Genomic DNA, 16,410 nt, shown 5'->3' on the forward strand with positions numbered 1-16,410 from the left:
CATATCAGCCAACCCTAATTGCACTCCTGGAAAGTTTCCAGATTGGAAACAGGCCACAGGTTGCTTTGTTGCGTTAGTGTTCCTGCCTTAGTTCTGTTCTACCTGCCATTACCTGCTTTGATTGACTCATTGCTCACCTTCTGACTTTCACCCGCCTCACCCCTCTGAGTCTGACGACTGCAAACTTGCCCTTTGACAGAGTAAAGTCAGTTTTGCTACACCTGCTCCATCTCCAGACTCTGCGTTCAGATCTGTATTCAGTTGTTACGACTCCCTTGTTACAGCCGAGCTCCTCTCCCCTCGCCTCTTTCCTCGCTTGTCGATCTTGCATTTTCAGCAGTTATGGAATGAAATATTGATAGGAGACACTTCCCTATTGATGTAACCGTACACCAAGGACAAAAAAGCATGAAACATAAAATACACACAAGGACACCCGAGAATGAAGAAAGAGGTAAAGAACTTTTGCTGCCAGTGGATGTTAAGAAACTCTCGGTCACGTGTAATGTGTGTGTGTGTGTGTGTGTGTGTGTGTGTGTGTGTGAACATGAACGTGTGTGAGGTTGATCAAACTGGTCTATTTGTCAGGAAACCTCAGGAGAGACAGATTTTTCTGACAAAGAGAAACAGAGGAAAGTGAGGGCAGAGGGAAAGAGTTTTGATTTAGCATTCATTCATAACATATGCATGTAACATTTATGCTGTAGGAGAACACTGAAACATAAATTGGAATAAAAAAAGAAAAGCATCCGTTTGTGGTGCTGTGTCTCAGATCAGATACTTCTGTACTGCTAATTTGAGTGCATGAGTGCGTTCACATGAAGACGTATGGCTAATGCAGCGCACTGTGAGTACCCGCATGGTGCACTTAAAACAGTCAAAAAGTTGAGTGTGAAATGTTACCCTCAATGTTCGCAATGTTGCCTACGTAGCAGGAGGGCCAAGACCACAAACACATTTCAACTTAAAATTATAATAATGGTGGTGCATGTACATGCAGCAGCTCAGCACTCTGTAAGGTGGCTCTCTTTAATAAGTATTTTGTTAGTTTACTTGTTAGTCAGTGCCATGTATGCTAATGTGAGCATAAAATACAGCCGACATGAACTGATAGGCATCGGTTCGAAGCACAACAGCTGTGTTTTTGACCACCACAACATCCCGACGAAGATCTTGAGGCCACCAGGTTCCCCATGGATTCCTGTCCCAGCTGGGAGGTGGCTAATTTAAATAACTTATTTTACATTCACAGCATATTTTGGCAGTGCTTGTGTGTTTGTATGTGTGCGTGTGCAGTGTGTGAGTATGAATTAATGATATAATATTCCTTCCTTTATTATTAATGAGTTCCGTGCATTGGATTTATTTACAATGACAATAAAAGGAATTGAAATTGCCAACTACCACAGCTAACACCAAAGCGTTGTACAAATATATATGTGTATGTTTCACTACCTCTTTATTGTTGTTGAATATAAGCCATCGGTGCCAAACGATGACGCAAAAGCTAACATTAGCCTACTAGCTAGCTAAAAAGGACACATTTTATCATCAGGCATTGACATTGCATAGGTTGTGGTGTAAGGTGTATCGCCTACGGGCCGAGTTATGTTTGATGTTATGCGTGTTAAATTGTCGTCTTCACTCTCTTAGTACTCGATTTGTGATCAGTGGCTTGACAAGTTATTATTTAGCATCATTAACTCAATAGATCAGCAGGTGCTAGAGCCAGTTGGTATCTGCCACAGACATTCATTGATATTCATAAAAATGTATCGTGAAAGCATGTTCATTATACAATAAAAAAATAAAAACAGGAGACCCCAAGTGAGCAAACAAGCAGATATAGCAAGCGTATAATTTAGCGAGTGACAATATTTCGTCAAATGTTGGCGATAATGCTTCAACTGGTTGCAATTTTCCGAGCAGAAGAAGAAACTAGCCCTTGCTCTGGAAGTAGGGAAAGCTTAAGCACGTAGGGTGCCAGATCTTGCAGTCGTCATTTCCAAAAAGTGCACAACGGCCATGTTTGATTTGAGACGACACTACCCTGTCAAAATTAGCACACTGCATGAGTAAGTAGGTTACTTATACCCCTTTTCCACTGAAATTAGAGTGTGTACATGGGTTTTTTTAAACATGGGAAACCTCACAAAAAATAGGCTCCTTTCCAGTTGACAGTAGACCAGAGCTGTGTACTCAACTCTGCAGCAGACAAGTATGCCTTTCTGTTTTGTTTCTTACTGGTGCGTCACCTGTGACGTCACCGACAGGCCCAAAAACTTCTTTTTATATACCTCTTACTTATTCAGTTTCTCTTTTAAACTTGATGCAGACTAATTTTGAACGATGTTTGAACGCTGCCTGGGCGGAGACAGATGGTATTTTGTGGTGGCACATTGCAGCTCGCCGATGAAGAGGCTAAAATTAGATAGCACATTCACCTGGGTGTTGTATTTTCATCACTGCTGATTGGAGCCAATAAATACCTGTGACTACTGCAGAGTCATTTGACCCGGGTGTGAATGCCGATTGTAACCTTTTCCGTTACATACCACAATAGCCAGATGTTAGCGGGTATCACTGTGTTTTTTGTGCAGTGGGAAAGGAGCATTAGTATATGTGGTGTGCTACATGCAAGTGTGCTAACTGAAGTTTCTGATTTGTTACACAGCAAAAGTGTCTCCTTCTGTTCTAACTTCCCTCCATCTTTTCTCTTTCCCACCAATCACTCATATTTCTCTCCTAGTTTCCCCTCCTTCATTCCTCTTCGGCTTCTTCCCTCCCTCATCACCCTTCCTGCCATCCATCTCTCAGCCTCTGTTTCACTTCGACTCCCCCTCTTTTCTCCGTGCTTGTCAGACACACGCACACACACATAAACGCACGCACACACACTGAGCCATGCTGACACTTAAACTAAGTGCACTCACACACACCCTGTTCCCTTACTCCCTCCTCTTACCACCCACACAGAAACGAGGACACATGCAGGCCACAAAACACACACACGCACACACACACACACACACACACACCACACACGCAGAGTACTTTCAGCACTTTCTTCTTTACCATACTCAGCAAGATCAGATGTCAACTCAACTGACACAACGCACACAGAGGCTGTATTTTTCTTTTCACCACGCTCTGTTTCCTCCTCCCTCTTATAGAATATATGCATTTTTAAAAACCCTCCCACACACACACAGACACACTCAGTGAGAGTGAAAAACGCTGCATGAATGGTTAACCTCTACACACACGAGTCATGAGAGGGAAAGAGATGAGGAGACACAGATATTTAGAGGAGTCGGAGACAAGATGTGGCATGGATGAAGGGATTGAGGGTGAAGAAGAGGGCTGGAGAGGAATAAAAGGAAAAAAAGTTAGAACATAAACAGACAATTGAGCGTTCAAAGACACAGACATGAACCTTCAGCTACACATGTAAGCACAGAGTGTCTATTAGAGCACACATGCAAGACACAAATGGCTCTGTATATCCAACACACACACACACACACACACACACACACACACAGAATGAAACATGAATAAATGATTTTCATGCACTGACAAAACCACCACGAGCCAAGACGCTCTCACACACATGCACTCAATGTGTGCTCATATGCCGGCAGCACACGCAGTGCACAACGCGTACACACGTGCACGCACAATTAAATGACATGCATATTTTCATGCAGGCAGCATGCAATGACACGGACATGGACACACATGCAGAGACACATGCTTCTCCTGTGCTTACTGACATGAGAGGTGTTTCAGCATTACACACACATACACGCTTGTCACAGTCACATACACTACACACTGAACTGCACTGCATAACAGTGTAGGTCTACAGCAGTGGTTCCCAATTGGTGGGTCGCGATCCAGAAGTGGATCACAGGTTCATTCTGAATGGACCACAAGCGACTTGCAAATGTGTCAGGTTTGTAAAGAACACACTTTATTTTGAAGTACAGCAATTTTCCAGCACAGAGCTTTTATTTTGAAGTGCTGTAGAGTGAGTGACTAACAGACAGCAAACTAGCTCGATGACATGGCCAAACACAAGCATGATGCTGAATATATTAAACTGTGTGTGTTCTGCCATTCAGGCATTTCCCTCTTTTTGGTGCCCTCTTTGGCAGTTTATTGAATTGCGCAGACTTCCCAACAGGAAGTCCCATCGACAGGAGGTCTTACCAACAGGAATGGTGCGTTCGTTTTGTACTTGGAGGTCGGAAGTCGGAAGGGGGAATGACGTCACCTCCGAGTTGACAACAGTTTTTGCATTCTAGTTGACAATGGACATGGACGCCCACAAGAAAGCCTTTGTTGCCCTTGCACTTTCGGAGTATAGACAGCTTCATAACCATCATGCACTCCAACTGATGAACACCACAGATGAGGCTGACCTAATGTAAAACAAATAAGATAAAATTGCTATAAACAGTACTTTAGCAGAGTGTTTACTCACTATGTATGTGACCGGGCAGCCATCTTGAATTCGTAAGTTGGGGTTTATGCGGTTGCTCCAAGTTTCCGAGTTGGAAATCCGATCTCAGGGTGCGTACGAGTTTAAACTTCTGACTGGGAACTGGGAATTTCTGACCTCCGAGTACAAAACGAACGCACCAGAAGTCCTACCCACAGGAAGTTTTAAAGCCTAGGTAGGCCTCAGGCCTCAGTATCATACCATTCCAGCCATCAGAGAGTTGTCTGCTGCGATCTTTTGTTTTGCCCTAGAAAGCATTGACTGTAAGCTCAAATCCCTTTGTTACCATCTCAGCAACCAGTATTTGTGACCTTTTTGAGTTCATTGTTGGAGGAAGTGTATTTTGAGTTTGTTTGTAACCATGTGTTTAATTCAGCCATGTTGATTTGTCACTGTTAAGCATTTAGCTCTCATGCTGTGAACCACTTAATATATACTGGGAAAATAATCCTGTGGTATCTCTTGGTTTCCTTTTTGGTTTATTCTCTACATTGTCTTAAATATGATTTCACCATGCTAACAACAATAATGCTAAAGATGCTGATGCTAACAGTGCTAATGCTAAAGATGCTAATGTTAACACTGTTCAGGTTAACCAAGCAAATGCTAGCAATTTTCATAGTAATAACACTAATTATGCTAATGCTAATTATGCTAAGCTAACCATGCTTGTGCAGATACCTTCCCTTTGTATAGACCTTTCAGCAATTACAATATACTTTTTGTTATTTCAGTTTCGCTCCGTGTTCACAAAGTTGAGTTGGCAATAATTAAAAGAGCTTGAATGCTACATCCTGACTTTGAGTTTGGCCTGCTGTCAAATTGTGGTTGCTACACCTCAAGGAGAACAGTATAGTGTGGACCTTGAACTAATTATCTAAGGAGAAATCTGAACCCTGTGGCTGGACCAGTCGGGAACCATTGGTCTACAGTATATTTGCACTACTTTTTGTAGACATTGTTAAATCCACAATTATGAAATTTGGGCCATAATTGATCTTAGCCACTCTATTTCATCATAAACAACCCAGAAATGGGGCTCAAAGTGCAAAATACCGGACTTCTCCTTTAAGACATTATTTTTCCCACTAAAAATGTTTTCTCCAACTCTGAAACATTTCGCTGATACTGACACATGTTGTATTTTGTTTATTGCCAGACTCTCTTTTAGACTTTCTTTTTAATAAGTCTATTTCCCTCTTTGGGTTGCTTTGCAGTGCAGGCAGTTGATGCCAACTCTGGAGTAGCGTCTTAATCTGCAGGTCTCTCCATCGCTGAATCAGTCTTTCAGCAAAGGGGCGTGCACGTGCAAATAGGAACGCCCTCTCTCTCACATACAGGTAAGCTATTCAAAAGTTTCTTTCGACCTGAATTAAATAATTATAACAAATATTACAAAAATGTTTCTAAAATCAGCTGGAAAGCTTCACGTCTAAATTTAGTGGTGCGGAACATCTGGTTAAAAGGTTGGCTTGTTTACAGCCTGTCTGATCACCTGACTGCTCTTGTTTCTCGCCCTGTTCCCAGATCAGCCTTTGCTTTACTCATTAACACACAGAAATGATAGCTAGGCATTAATAAACAGAGTCATCCTTTAGGAGAATATGTCCTACTTAGTATTGCTCTGCCTCACATTTATTATCGCTCCCTCCATTCACATCCAGGCTCTCACTCTGTGCTGAGGCAGCAGCAGCTTAAGTGCCTTGCTCAAGGGCACGGTGACAGTAGCTGGCGAGGGAATGGAGAGTGGTTTTCATTCATTAGTTTGGTAGCCTTCCAGTGAAAACCGCACACCTTTAGGCAACCGCTGCCCCTGATATATATTTAAGTGCAGACTGCCTTCAGCAACACACACACACACACACACACACACACACACACAAGCACACATACACAGGGCAGCATGGCCTCACACCATGTGTACGAGCCAGATTTGGCTCCGTCCTCATGTCTGCCATACGGTTGATTCCTCCCTGCTGTGCACACCCTGCAGGCCAAACACACAGCTTTCCGTGTGTGTGTGTGTGTGTGTGTGTGTGTGTGTGTGTGTGTGTGTGTGTGTATGTGTGTGTGAAGTCGGAGAGAGAGAGTTTGGAAAAGAAAGAGGTAAATATGAAGCCAAAGAGAGAAGAGAGAAGACCGACACATATTTTACCACAAAGCCTGTAACAGTTTAAGAGTGAAAACAATTTTTTTAAACGCCAAAATTGTTTTGTTTTCAATCTTAACCTGTTACAGTAATATAATTTTTCATTGTGTGATAAATTCACCAGTATACACTACATTAATTTTAGATTATTGGACATGTTTTGTACTTTGGGTGAAAGAGATAGATTTTCTTTCTCGGCGTGTGATTTAATGGGACAGCTTTGTGTTTTCTGTGATTTTGATCTTGAGAAATATTTAGGAAATTGAATATTGCAGCAGAAAATCAAAGATAATTTAAGACTGAGATTCCTTTTTAATAAGCATGAGAGGTTTTAACAAGACTCATGTAGCTTCGACAGATGACTGGGAAATGGGTTGTAATGACACTAATTTTCAAACAGATTTTAAAAAAATCTGAAACTACATTTTTCTGCATTTATGACTTCCATTTGACAATATTCCTAAACCAATGAAAAAGTCCCCTCTTTATAAATGAAGGGACAAAGAAGATACTTGTTAATGATTGCTCAGACATTGTCCCGTGTCCAGCTGTCTCAGAGACCTCTCATTTTGATGCCACCATAGCCAGTCACACAGCACAGGTGTTGTTATTAACCTGTATTTATGTTGGTTTGTTGTTGTCATGTCTGGTGACTTTGGCAGCACAAACCAGTCATTTGATCGATGAATTGCAGGAGTTTCCGTTGGCCTTGCTTAACCAGTGGCAGCTGCAATCAAATCATAATACCAAAGACAATTAAATATGTCAATGAGAACAGCTAAATGTGAAATATTGAAGCACAACACAGGTGCAGAACAGGATGGGACAGTTTGACCTTTCAGTTTCTGCGCTTACATGCACACTAACATTCCACTATTATTTCAAATATGACAATATTCTGAATATGGGTCATTTGACGGCATATTCTGTTTCAATATTCCGGATTAGGCCTTATTCCAAATGTAATATTTTCCAGTAAAGACATGTGGGATATGCCGATAGGTGTCTATAGGGATATGTGTCTCAGTTGGGGTTTTTACCACAGTCTGCAACACATGGGCAGATTATAGGCCCTGACACACCATTGGCCCTTGTCGGCGCTAGTCTGCTTTTTTTCTGCCAATTCAACATGTTGAATGGGTGTTGGGGAATGTGGTGCCTGTTGGTGAATGAAATTACTCTAATTCAGTTGATCTCAGTGCAGGAGAGGAGAAACAGAAGTGAGGAAAGTAAACAAAGAGCTTAAGTCTAGAGGGTATAAATCCAAGACAAACTTGTTACGTAAGGTAAGATTATTTTCCTTTAGCTATTGTGCTCTTAAGCAGAAACGTTTTGTGATGGTTTGTGTTATGGTAAACATGCTCTGTTCTTTTAACATTGTCTTGTGTTTTTAATGTGCTAACTGGCTAAGTAGCATTCAGATGACTTTCTGGTTTCCCTTTTTGAATGAGGATTATAGACTACTGCCATCTGCTGGTATGGAGAAATGTTTCCTCTTATGCAAACACGAAACGTACATGCTGGTTTGCCAGTGACTGTAGTCTTTGTGGTGTGTTCATGTGCAACTTTTAAGCCAAGACACTGGCAATGTTAGGCAACGTGGTGCTTTTTTCGCTGATAGCTCTCTGAAGTCGGTTTGGTTTATCTGGGCCTTATGAGATAAAGGGCCCCTGGGCACAGATATGCAAAAGGCCCCAGCACCTCTCCTACATGACACATGGACTTTGTGGTGGTTTTGCCTCTTCGTTGTTGTTTTGAGTCTCTTGAGGCAGCTGTGTGTCTAGGTAATTCGGTGTTTCCTCATGGTTGTCCATTTTTTATGTCTTCTTGGAGTCAATTTGTGTCTCTTTAAAGTAATTTCTGTCTTTTTTTTTGGCAGTTTTGTGTGTCTTTTGTGGTGGTTTTGGTGTCTTGTTTGGTCGTTTTGCATCTCCTTGTTGTCTTTTTGTGTCTCTTTAGAGTCATTGCTGTCTTTTTCTGGTCGTTTTGTGTGTCTTTGTAGTCATTTTGTGTCCTTTTTGGTGTTGTGGCTCTTGGGGTCATTTAGTCTTTTTTGGTTGTTCTGTGGCTTTTAGGTTGTTTTGCATCTCCTTGTCATCTTTTTGTGTGTCTAATTTCTGTCTTTCTTTTGCGCACTTGTGCCTTTTTAGTCAATTTGTGTCTTCTTTAGGGGTTTTTGTTTTGTTTTTTTTGGTTGTTTTGTGTTGCTTTGTGGTTGTTTCGCATCTCTTTGTGGTCTTTTTGTGTTTTATAGTGGTAATTTTGAAGTCTCTTCCTGGTCAGCGGGTGTTAATTAGAGTGAGATATTGCAGATGAAGGCCGGGGGGGGGGGGGGGGGGACCCTAACACTGGCCCCTGGGACTGTGCCTGGTAGGCCTGTGGTAGAGATGCACGCCCAAGAGAAAAGCCCACATTTCTGGTTGGAAGGAAAAACAAACCTGCTATTGAACATTCTGAAAGACTTGGATATCAACAAGTTTTTAGATATGCACAATTATCACAACACCAACCTTTTGAAGAGGGTGGTGGATGGACTAAATTGATGTTTTACATTAATGGGAGTTACACAGCTGCATATAAACAGGGATAAATAAATAAAAATCGTAACATTTTGTGCATGTAAACGTGTAGTTGGATAACTTTTCAAAGACAACCTGGAAACACAGGTGTAAATGCACATTGTGTTCACATGTAAACAGCATTTTCGGACTTAAACTCAATTAGATTTACCTGCCTCAGTTTCGACATGACCTGTGTGGAGGCACTGACAGGTGAAGAGCCAGTATGGACCTTTATAAACAGCTATACATTATGTATTTCATTCACACATCTTGCCTAATACAGTAGAGCATACATTAAAGTGTTTTTTAAATATATGCAGATCCCTGTGTAGGCAAAAAAGCCAGTGAGACATGAGAGAAAGATTGAGAAAGCAAAATCAAGATGCTAAGATACACAAATGTAGGAGAGAGGGAGAAGAAAGGAGGAAGAAAGAAAGAGGGAGTGAGGGTGGATAGACAGCAGTCTCTGTGAACCTGCATAGACAAGCTCAGTCAGGCTGCTTTGGTGCGAGAGAGGGAGAGAAAGCAAGGATGTTTTGACAGCTCGGAGCCATCACAGCAGCAGAAGGCAGGGGGTGTGTGTGTGTGTGTGTGTGTGTGTGTGTGTGTGGGTGCAGGTGTTTGTGTGTCTGTGCACGTACTGTATTTGTGTGTGCGTGTGTGTCTGCATGCACACAAAAGACTAAAGGCAGAGACAGACAGTGACGTTTCTTCTGATTCAGAGACAAAGAGGAAAAAAGGAAGTCTAGCACAGAGCCTGGATGAAGGACAAATAATAAAAAAAAGATATGAGACTGTATCTGTGTGTGGTGTATAAATGTTGGTGTATACATATTGATATGTGTCAGGGCGCCTGCCACCAGGTCCCATCATGCATCATTCTGGTCACGACAAGTAAGACCTCCTCATTAGAGGGGCGTTGATGAGCGCACAATGGGTCCAGATTGTTTCTAAGGTATTTTTCCACATCATTTCCTCTACTTTCTCATCACTGCAAAGACAAAGAACAAGCATCTCCATCAGCCTCGCCCTGCTTCACCTTCACACAGCTCCACACAGTCACACTGGGAGCTGCCCTGAACAAACACAGTCTTCTGCAGCTGCCACTGAGCAGCTCAGGAGCAGTTGGAGGTTGAGGTGTCTTGCTCAAGGGCACCTTGACTTGACTGTATGTTTTTATTTTATGTGAAGGAAGGGAGACACGTTCACATCCTCTGCACTCTCCCAGCCAGTCTGGGGATTTGCACCGCTGACCCTCCAGTCACAAACCTGCTACTTGTGGCTGCTGCCTTTAGGCTACTGTAGCTGCAGGTTGTCTGTAATTGACAACTAATGTTTTGTGACCCGAAAGCTTTAGAGCATCATGCAACACAACAGCTCTGTGTAAAAATGCTGAGTGATTAAATTAAACTTGTCCTAACCGATCTTTTGACCTCTTGGAGGCTGTGGACACAAGCTGCGAACACACAATATAGCTGCTCAGCAAACAGCCAATATTCACTCTCCTTTTAGCTCTGTTTTTAGTCTCCACCAGCACCAGAGGGAAACATCAGAGAAATATCTGGCTTGTTGGCCACGGTGAGCGGATGATGAGTCCCGGCTGGGATTGTCTCCAAACGGTTCCCAACGTTGAGGTGGTTGTGCCGGCAGCTAGAAGCTAACAGTGCTAACACCACGAACAGTGCTAGCTAACGGCAAGAGTGCTGACAGAGCTCATGAAGTTAACCTAGGAGGGAACAGGAGGGTGGGTGTTACAAAGAAGTATTTTTTTATGGCTGGAAAGATGGTCTTTTCATAAAACTTGGCTGTCTGCAGTAGAAAGATGCAAATACTTGGTGCTACATGACTTGCGGACATGACGCCGCATGTGTGACCTACTGGCGATGGATAAACAGGAAACAGCTGAGGAATTAGTGAGCAGCTAGTAGCAAGAGGGAAACGCAAACCTGACAGACACTGTAAAGATGAGCAACTGGGGAGACAAGGAATTGCCCGCCCTCCTTGCCCTCGCAAACAAAGAGGCCATTAACCGTCAGATGACGGGAACGGTGAAGAACAGGCCAACTTATGAGAAAATCGCCGAAGGACTGAGCAGCCACGGCTTCCCTCCCACGTCACCTCTTCCGTCACACGCTGAGCTACACGTTTTGTTACTTGTTCACGCCCCCCATTGCCCTGAAAAAGGCACATTCTGTAACAAAAGTAGGTAGGCGGCATTTTGCTGCACTCCCCGATTTTGTTTTTATACTGCCAATGCTGAAAAAAGACTGATTGGGCTTTCCTGCAAATTTGCACAATTCCTATCTAAAAAGGACTTCAGTTTCTCAGTATTTAAATACCCTTTTAAGCTTTTGCAATGACACTGTTGCTGTTATCAGCTATAACCACCATATGAGCGCAATTCAGAGCAGCGGCAATTTGCTAGCTGGTGGGATACACACAGGGACTCACATGCACTAACATGCAAATGCAATCGGGCCATTGACCACAACAAAGGCTCCTACACTACACAGACACACACAGACGTGGTGTGAATTCATTCTCTGCTCAGGACACCGTTACTCCACTAAATCTTTACATAGCAAATAGTTGTTTGCTGCTATATTAATGCTCTGAATGTCACATACAGACCCTTTAAAGTTCAGTAGAGCTGAGGAGATGTGATAATTCTCTGTAGGTTTGTCACTTCAAGAGAAAATCCTCCAAATACACAGTAGTCATGTGATCCATTGTTGATATAAAGATGTTGATTACAGTCGCACCAAGTTCAGGTTTGGCTTCATCCAAGCTACATCGGTCTCTGTAACACACACAACACACACTGTAACATGTGGCAGTTGGTGGAAAATCAAACAATTTCCTCAATTTCCAGAGAAACAGACAAGATTTATTTATCAGATTTGTACAAGACAGCGAGTTTTCTACTGACAGTCTGTCTCATACATTCTCATTGTTTCTCCTGCCCGATTGCCAGACAGCCAATGCACATGAGCAAATAGACAGAGTGTTTGACAAGTGTGTGTGTGTGTGTGTGTGTGTGTCAGAGAGAAGATGGTTGTCATTTTAAGAGGCAAAATGATAGGAAGATGGTGTGTGGGTGTGTGTGCATGCTTGCATGTGCGTTAACAATGTACCCCCATGTCCCCTGTGTCAAAGCCCGGCTAAATCAAGTCAACCATGCTGTGTGTGTGCGTGTGTGTGTGTGCGTGTGTGTGCGTGTGTGTGTGTGTGTGTCAGGGTGTATGTGCCAGGCCAGATCAATATGAACTAATCAATGGGAGAAGACAGCTAGAAGGACCTTGGGGACGGCAGATACACACCTGGTGTACACACACACACAGCCCCTCTTTGTATTCCATCCTCACTTTCTGTCTTTATCTTTCCTCACTCCACCTCCCATGTCTCTTTCTCCACACCTTTCTCTTTTCCTCTGCTCATCTGTTTTTAAGTCTCTTTCTCACACAAACACATTAATTATCTCCATCTTTCCTCTTTCGCTCTGTTAAGGCTACCATCAGATATGTCACTGCCTGATTTTCTTGTTCTGTCTCCTTCCTTCTTCTGCGTCTCGTCTCTGTATCCAAGCTCAGGTTTATTTTGTTTGTTTGAGTTGTGGCGGCTGGTTGCGTGAGGGACCGAGTTCACGCTTCTCAGGTCAGCGCTGACTTTCCAACCACGACTCAATATTAGGGACACGCTGTGTCCAAATAGCAAACAAACCAGGTACTGCAGGTTGCGTTTTTTTTATAAGTCTGATCACATCTGTCGAAGCAGCAGTGGAAAGATGAGGTATGTGGCGCTCCGTGGTGAGGAAAGTTCAGCTGCTGGCACACGTCTGAGTGCAGCCTTTAGCACATATGCTGCATGTAATGTATGATGCATGCTCAAAATGGCTGTTGGAAAATAAAACACACGTATGGGAGCAAAGGAAGGCTGTAAGGTCTAAATTTCTAAATGTTTTTAGAGGTTTCTTTTGCTTCCGGCTTTATAAATAACTCTGAGTCAGCTAATTTAAGTGTCTTTTCTTTTTTTAAATCAAGTTAAAGGGGTTTTCTTTTGTCTTAAAAACCCTCTTGGAACGACTGCTGTCCAATCCTACGTTAGTAACCGTAACTAGGCACCAGAGGTCTGTGAAGGCTTTAGAACCTGCAAGTTGGACTGTCGGACAAATAACCTTAAGGTCTAGAGAGGGGTGTTGTTTTTTCCACTTCCCTGGAGCCAAAAACACAAGAGTAGAAATGTCAGATATGGATTAAAAAGTGTGGAAGAGCTCACTCACAGCAAAATCCATCAAAAATCAAAAAACTTCTTCTTTGCTCCAAGGTAAAATGCTAACCAACATTAGCTAACCTAGCAGCAGTTGAAAATTATTTATAAGTTACTTATGTTTTAATTTTACGTTAGGCAGTTATATGCCATTTGAGGCTTTTTGCTCTTTAAACAAATTAAAAAGCTGGAGTTTTGCTAGCAGTGGGCTAAAAGCTAAAAGGCTTTCTTAGATAATGAAAGCTATAAGGAGCCATAACTAGGCTAAACGTTAAGCTTAAGATAAAACAACTTATTTAGTTAGCTTGCTGTGCTATAACATTTCTGTATACCCTGTAATTCTTTGTCCTTCATGTAAATTGCCAAGATGTTGAGTACCTTGTTTTTCCATTTACAGTACTCAGCCAACAAATCATATTTAGAGTGTGGAAATGTATTTTGTTGTCAGAGTTATAGCTATTGTCAGAGCCTAATTCTCGTGACGTCGCTCTAACAACAATCATGTTAGAGTAGAAAACTGGCAATTTATTGACAAACTTGTTGAATTCTGTTGTCAATTTGAGCCATAACTGTAATTAAAGATATATAGTTAAACACAGTGGTCCGACATGTCTGACATTTCTACTGTGCTTCCTTTATGTAATTTGTTGCTTTGTTATCATATTTGAAAAACCAAATCTGCCGGCACACAAGCTAAACAATGCACTGCTGTAGAGACGCAAAATGTATTTTAGCTACCTAAAAAAATCTATATCCGTGTAAGTGTACCCTACATTTGAATATCTGCTCAGCTTTACCATACACACTAACCAGTCGACACTGCAGTAGACCAGCTACTCAGTGTTCTGCTGTAAAATGACAGTTTTTGTCAATGGAGTCTGGTGGCTTTGATATAATTTGCAGTTGTCCATTGGAATAGATGATCTAACAGCAAGGTAAAACGGTGAATATATTCAAAATATAGCGTACAATTAAACTGATATTGATTTTTTTTTTTTTTTTTTTTTTTTTTGGTGGGCTTTTTTAGGTGGTTAGAACCTTACTAATACCTAACTAATTAAGCCAATGTCTGCTTCGCGCCGTTTTATTTTCATGTACGTGACACAAGGATTTTCTACCCGGAAGCTGTTGTAAATAAACATTTTGATTCGGTCTATTATGCCAAAAATTTGCTGTTTTTTCTTTGGAATATCTCTGACTGATACTGTTGAAAACACCACATTGACATGCCGGGTGTGAGAGACTGTGACAGTCTTGAAAGGTGGGACTTCACGAAGGGTCAGTGTTGAGTAACTTGATTTTTTGGATCTGAAAGTGTTAATATACAGTACAGGCCAAAAGTTTGGACACACCTTCTCATTCAATGTGTTTTCTTTATTTTCATGACTATTTACATTGTAGATTCTCACTGAAGGCATCAAAACTATGAATGAACACATGTGGAGTTATGTACTTAACAAAAAAAGGTGAAATAACTGAAAACATGTTTTATATTCTAGTTTCTTCAAAATAGCCACCCTTTGCTCTGATTACTGCTTTGCACACTCTTGGCATTCTCTCCATGAGCTTCAAGAGGTAGTCACCTGAAATGGTTTCCACTTCACAGGTGTGCCTTATCAGGGTTAATTAGTGGAATTTCTTGCTTTATCAATGGGGTTGGGACCATCAGTTGTGCTGTGCAGAAGTCAGGTTAATACACAGCCGACAGCCCTATTGGACAACTGTTAAAATTCATATTATGGCAAGAACCAATCAGCTAACTAAAGAAAAACGAGTGGCCATCATTACTTTAAGAAATGAAGGTCAGTCAGTCCGGAAAATTGCAAAAACTTTAAATGTGTCCCCAAGTGGAGTCGCAAAAACCATCAAGCGCTACAACGAAACTGGCACACATGAGGACCGACCCAGGAAAGGAAGACCAAGAGTCACCTCTGCTTCTGAGGATAAGTTCATCCGAGTCACCAGCCTCAGAAATCGCAAGTTAACAGCAGCTCAGATCAGAGACCAGATGAATGCCACACAGAGTTCTAGCAGCAGACCCATCTCTAGAACAACTGTTAAGAGGAGACTGCGCAAATCAGGCCTTCATGGTCAAATAGCTGCTAGGAAACCACTGCTAAGGAGAGGCAACAAGCAGAAGAGATTTGTTTGGGCCAAGAAACACAAGGAATGGACATTAGACCAGTGGAAATCTGTGCTTTGGTCTGATGAGTCCAAATTTGAGATCTTTGGTTCCAACCGCCATGTCTTTGTGAGACGCAGAAAAGGTGAACGGATGGATTCCACATGCCTGGTTCCCACTGTGAAGCATGGAGGAGGAGGAGGTGTGATGGTGTGGGGGTGTTTTGCTGGTGACGCTGTTGGGGATTTATTCAAAATTGAAGGCACACTGAACCAGCATGGCTACCACAGCATCCTGCAGCAACATGCCATCCCATCCGGTTTGCGTTTAGTTGGACGATCATTTATTTTTCAACAGGACAATGACCCCAAACACACCTCCAGACTGTGTAAGGGCTATTTGACCAAGAAGGAGAGTGATGGAGTGCTGCGGCAGATGACCTGGCCTCCACAGTCACCGGACCTGAACCCAATGGAGATGGTTTGGGGTGAGCTGGACCGCAGAGTGAAGGCAAAGGGGCCAACAAGTGCTAAACACCTCTGGGAACTCCTTCAAGACTGTTGGAAAACCATTTCAGGTGACTACCTCTTGAAGCTCATGGAGAGAATGCCAAGAGTGTGCAAAGCAGTAATCAGAGCAAAGGGTGGCTATTTTGAAGAAACTAGAATATAAAACATGTTTTCAGTTATTTCACCTTTTTTTGTTAAGTACATAACTCCACATGTGTTCATTCATAGTTTTGATGCCTTCAGTGAGAATCTACAATGTAAATAGTCATGAAAATAAAGAAAACGCATTGAATGAG

The 16,410-nt window shown here is 42.2% G+C and overlaps 1 protein-coding gene across 7 annotated transcripts in view; it reads left to right on the top strand.

Annotated features, from left to right (window-relative positions):
- wnt5b (wingless-type MMTV integration site family, member 5b) overlaps positions 1–16,410 on the top strand; it is a 141,760-nt gene that overhangs the window by 52,645 nt on the left and 72,705 nt on the right. For 4 of the 7 annotated variants that reach the window (XM_078165138.1, XM_078165140.1, XM_078165137.1 and 1 more), the window contains one exon: positions 5,725–5,847. The exons of 2 other annotated variants lie outside the window; for them this stretch is intronic. The gene's annotated coding sequence lies outside the window, so the exon portion shown is untranslated. The remainder of the gene's footprint in view (positions 1–5,724; positions 5,848–16,410) is intronic. One more of the 7 variants, XM_078165141.1, reaches the window with a different exon arrangement.

Source organism: Epinephelus lanceolatus, chromosome 23 (assembly GCF_041903045.1).
Source record: "Epinephelus lanceolatus isolate andai-2023 chromosome 23, ASM4190304v1, whole genome shotgun sequence".
Taxonomy (NCBI): Eukaryota; Metazoa; Chordata; class Actinopteri; order Perciformes; family Serranidae; genus Epinephelus; species Epinephelus lanceolatus.